Genomic DNA, 5899 nt, shown 5'->3' on the forward strand with positions numbered 1-5899 from the left:
ACACCCCTGCCGTAAACAAATTGCTTTAATATATGCTAGTAAGTAATATTGGACGTTTGGGCCATTTTCTAAAGTCATTTATCAATTCACCTGCGTTTAATGCTCATTAAGACGCAACTCATTCACTAATGTGAACGTGGCAGCAAAACGTATTTCATCACGCTGTAATAAACAGTTGTTGTATGTCGACAACATGCTAGCTAATGTTGAAACGGCATGTTAAATGCAGGTAACCATGGCAACCAGTGAGTGTTTAAAGGCTGGCCGGTTCTTACTGCAGTCAAGTTGTGTTTACAAATATTCCCTCTATACCAGGGGTCACCAAAGTCAGTCCTGGAGGGCCGGCATCCTGCATGTGTCAGTTCTCTTCCTGGTGGTATAACAACCTTTTCAGCATGTCAATGTTCTCCTTAGGCCTCTAATGAGCCATCATTTGATCCAGGTAAACCAGGGAGAAACCTAAAACGGGGAGGATGCCGGCCCTCAAGGACCACTGCTCTATACCAATAAGTGTCCGGAGAAATAAACTTTTTTGACTAAACCAAACAAATTTGAAGAATAAATAAACAAACTTTGACAAACTTCATATCTATAATGTTAAAATAAAACCCCGTTTCACACGGCCTAATATTTTATTTTCTCAAACTAATCTGAGGCAGGCAAACAGATGTAAAATACAAGAGCTGTCATTTGCTTGGCTTGCTTACATTACATAAAACACGAAGACGAACAATTCCTAACCTAATCAACAAAGCAAATTTATCTTAGTCCGATCTAAGTCCATTATCTGCATGAAGCTAACAGCAGCTGCTCTGTTGTAATGGAAATCTTAATTACACACATTAATTATGCTGGGATGAATGCAAGAGAAATGATATATAAGCTATTATCGTCAAAATCAGCTGAACCATGCAGACATAATGGACCCAAGCACTTCATGTAGATGATGTGGTGCAGTCAAAGACGGATGCGTTTTACACAGACCCCCCCGGAGTAGACGAAAGCCAAATAAAGACTCAAGCCAGGGCGGCTTTTCTATCAGTCTTCATCTTCGGCCATGATGGGATTTTTATCTTGTGGCCTGAGGGAGGGATCTGTTTGAGTTGAATCTGGACAGGCCTTCAGATAGGCCGCTATTACTAGCACATGGCAGCACAACAACCATCAATCTCCACAAGTTTCAGCGTTAACACGCAGGACAGCAGAGCAGCCGCCAGTCTTCGCTGCTTAGGATGCAGTTAAAGAGGAGCCAGGTTTTTCTCACCTCCTTTTCACCCCCCAATGCTGGGACCCGACTAATCAACCTCCAAGGTGGACACACTGCCAGTGACAGCTGATATAAAACCAGTTATTACACTCAACATTGTTTCCCCCCTGATTGCAATCACATGTCCTGGTTTTGTCTCTAACAAGCTCAAGAAAGAAAGGGGGAAAAAAGACTTTAAGCACCTTGTGTTGCACCTTAACCAAGTGTCAGATGCACCCATCCTGTCTGATTTCCCACTTTGACTCCAGTGCCATTCCAATTCATTTCCTGTAACAGCAGAAGATTACTGGATCTCCACAATGTAACCCTGGTAAGAGAGGTCAGCGGCGGTGTTGGACCTGCAGGGAGGAATCTCATACTTTTTTTTATTTTTTTTTTGTCTCCCAAAGCTCTGGCAGATCCAGACCTCCACAACAAAACAAAATGTACAATAAATCTTTCTAAAGTGTGCAAAAATCATGGAATATTATCAAAAGACGTGGGGAAAAAATTTGAGAATTTTCCTGATTCTTAAACTGTTTAGATGGAAACTCTTCTGTATCTGCCTGGGAACCAAATTAACATTTTGCCAAACAATGAGAGAGGAAACCTAGTGCCATGTTTTTAATTAATTTTGCCACGATGCTTTCGATGGAAATTTAAATTACTACATTCATACTGGAAATTTTACAATGAAGGGGAAAAAATACAGAAAAAAATTTGAGGCTGCGTGGGATTGAAGAGATGAAAGAATTTCCTTTAACCGATCTTAATTAAAGAAACAAGTGAAAGAGTCAGTTACATTTTATGATTAATCAATAAATGTACAAAGATAATTGCAAGAAGAGTTTTTTTTCTGCCTGGCATGCTTCCCAAATTGCCAATTGGCATGTTTATAGCGTCTAATGATTACCATGGAGTCTCTGTGAACCGGAAATGAGACCCTTTGCTGCGGTTCTCTAACAGTGAGCACAAAGGAGTGAGATGGCAACATAAACACTGGCTTTGGGTGTTGCATCCTGATCAAAGTTTTGCCATTTTTCAGTATTCATGCTTTATTTGCTAGTTGTCTGTTGTTATCAGGCTTTTCTCCTGTGGATCCTCTAATGTCTACTTCTAAGACTTCGCTTAAAATGTTTATTTTTAATTCAGGTTTTGTTAAAACTTAGGTTACCTTGAAATATTTCTTACGTAATGCTAAAGCTACAGGCTTAAGATTTCCTGGAAAACGTGCTGTCCATCTTTCATCTCTATGCTAATTTCTGCCAAAAAAAAAAAAAACTCTGACACTTTCAGATTAATCCAAGAAATTTTATAGGAAAAAAAAAAACAACAACTCTGAAATGGGAAAGTTAAGAATTTGCTGGATAAAAACTCAGAAATTTTGAGATTGACCTCAGAAATGTTCAAGGAAAAAACGATGAAATGTCTGAGCGTGTCAAAGATTTACTAGAAAAAAAAATCGGATATTTTCTAGAATAAAACGAGAAAATTTCTGAGCTTGAAAAGTTACAAATTTGCTAGGAAATCTCAGAAATTTTCTAGAAAAAACATAGAAATTTTTGAGTTTAAAAAGGTTGAAAATTTGCTATAAAAACTCTTGTGTTTAAAATTTCTGAGTTTTTTTTTGGTAAAAATGTAGTTTTTTTCCCCTATCTGCAATGGCCCTAATGTGCCATCATACTCATCATTTTCTCCTACTACTCGACAATTATGTACATTTGGCTGTTATGCTCAGTTTAAGGTTTGTTCTCTTTTTACTTTTCATGGAAGTTGAATCCAACCTTGTTTTTTGGTTAGCTGTGCCACTTTCCCAGAAAGTTAACAGCTGAGATGATGGCAAATGATGTAAATTGGAGAGTAGTAGGAGAACAAAGTAGCAGAATAAGAAATAATAAGTCAGTTTATCTCGCAGAAAAAGCCTGCAGCATCTTTCGGACTCCATTTTCCTTAGTTCGAGTGTTTAGCTTTGTTTTTCTACAAGGTAAAGAAAGGAACGGCCACATAGTTTTTCTTTAACATTGAAAGTACTCCATGGTTTCTGTGTCATGACACTTCAACAAGTCAGGATCTGTTGAAGTTTCTTCCTGTTGAAAGGAAACTTTCTTGTCCACTGTCTCCACATGCACATCTAGCACAAGGAATCACTGCAAAGTTAACTATCCACTGTTTTTCTCTCGTTTGCTGTTAAAATTGCTGTAAATTGTGATTTTGCTAAAAAAAAAATTACTTAACGTGGATTTTCCCCCCATTTTTAAATGCATGCAGCTAAAAAAAGGAAGCAGATGCAGCTCTTTATGATCTAATTTCTACTATTTCATATCATCTAATAAACAAGAGGCATTCAGTTTATTCAAATAATCCACTGAGCCGTTTTAATTTCTCATTTTAACCTCCTGAACTTTTCAAGCTTTTGTTTTATTTGCTCCTTATTTAGTCTTTCAAATCCATAATCTTTGTAAATAGCCAACAGATTGGAGTATTTCAATAGCGATTATAAAATCTGACTGGAGTTTTTTCTTTTTGGTCAGATTTACGCCGCAGCATTGATATGTTAATGTGATGAATGACAAAGAATGACTGAGCCTGGAGGCTGAAGCACAGGTGGGACTGAAAGGTCTGATTACAGTTAAATCTACTGAATATAAATTAGTATTGAAATGATGATATGACATCATAACATGAATATTACATTATTTAAATCATAAAACTGTCTTCCCTTCAGTGAGAATTCATAAGACTAAATAAGTCTTTTTAGAGTAATTCTTTGTTGGAAAGCAAACAGAAATTCCCTCAGTAAGATCAGAAAGAGAATTTGTTTTTTCTCTTCCTGAAAACAAGAACTTAATTGTTTTTCCGCTGAGAAGCGAAGGAGAACAGCATAACCTTCGTTGTTCCTGTACAGGAAGACTTAGCGCTCCAAATATAACCCATCACAGATGACTTTTGTACATTCTGTATCTTGCCTTCCTTAATTGCTGTGGTTTGTTCACAGCGTGAGGGGCCAGGAAAGCGGAGCGCACTGACGCAGGCGAGGTCTGCAGCTCATTATGCAGTGGAAAAGCAAATCATTTCTAATGATTTTCAAAACAAAGCTGACACTGAACCTGATGCCATTATTTTTAGGTCCGCACTCTCATTTCGGATTTCGTCTGGATCGAGTTCTGATGAATGTGCGCCTCTAATTAGAAATAATCAGGCACTTCTCGTTAACCGCGACACACACAACTCTGTAAGTCCTCGCCACCTTTTCGCCGCTTTACATCGCTTAATTTATTGTGACTTCTTTGTTTCTGAATATAATTAATGTTCTGCATCTTATTTGTTATGAAATTCATCAACCCCCCCACAACTTCTGTATTCAGTCACAAACCAAACCAATTTATTTAGATATCTCAGCTTAGTGGATGAATACATAAAACTGTAATTTACAGGATGAAATAAACATGAGCCTAGACAATAACGGGGCAAAATTAGCTCCACAACTGACACTGAAATGGGCTTCTTGAAAAAAGCATTGATTTGTGCGAACAGCAAACCTTTATTAATTTTGTTTATTGTCTTCAAATTATAAAACAATCTTTCAACCACAAAACTGCTCTGCAAGTTGCTTTAGAGGCTTAAACATAACTTGAATTTATTAGTATAAGCAAAAATCTCTCTTATTTTTTCCCCAACACATAAATACATTTCTGCTTGCTTGATAAGGACAACAGAGCAAAGCAAACTAATTATTATCCAGATTTTTCACAAAATAGTCACAAAATAGGACACACAATTACATTTAAGATTAAAGTAGTTTAAGAATTTTAAGTTTAAAGTGTTATTTTAGCCTTACACACATGTTTATTGTAACTAAATGGAAAAAATGTACATGTTAGTGTGGCCAAACCTAACTCAGTTTTAAGTTTAAACTGACTTTGTAGCTTATTACCAGAGACTAATAGCAAAAATACATCTAGAAACATTCAAAAAAACTGCTTAGCAATTACAGTGTAAGAAATGTTTGATTGCTGTAATACCAATCAACATTTTTTACATTGATTGCCAAGACAAACAATTTTAGACTAGCTATTTGAAAGAAAAATAATAGATTTTTCAAAATGTATTCTTGGTTTTATATTGTTTTGTTTTAGCAACCCATTCAGTTCTTGTCAGAAATAAACTTCTTGCCCGAGTGAAAATAATTTTACATTAAATCTTTTACCGTATGAAGATGGACCCAACAAGATAACCACAATCTAGTAAAAGGAAAAATAATTTTTATTGGCAATAAATATGTAAATGTGCAAGCAGGAACATTCCTGCTTCTCAGAGGCAACTTTTAGGTCCAACTCTGCAAAAAAGACAAGATAATGAGTGACAAGTGCGGTTATTCATACTATTTGTTGTTTTACTGAAATTTGTGCCTATGTGGTTGCTCGTAGTCATAAAAAACAAACTTTCATAGCGTTTTCTAATTTTTCAAATGACTGTGGGTTGGACTGTTGGAGTCACTTCAAGCATTCTGCATCCCGAGGTGAGTGAATCTTTATCATTTTCACCAACAAGATAGCATTCCATAACATTAAATATGAATATTATTGGGTAATTGCAGCAACATTTGAGTATTTCTGAGCTATATTGATTATGTCATAATAGTTTTTTTGGAAA

This window comes from Poecilia latipinna, unplaced genomic scaffold (genome assembly GCF_001443285.1).
Source record: "Poecilia latipinna isolate Pla-1442-1.1 unplaced genomic scaffold, P_latipinna-1.0 Scaffold1509, whole genome shotgun sequence".
In the NCBI taxonomy this organism is placed as follows: Eukaryota; Metazoa; Chordata; class Actinopteri; order Cyprinodontiformes; family Poeciliidae; genus Poecilia; species Poecilia latipinna.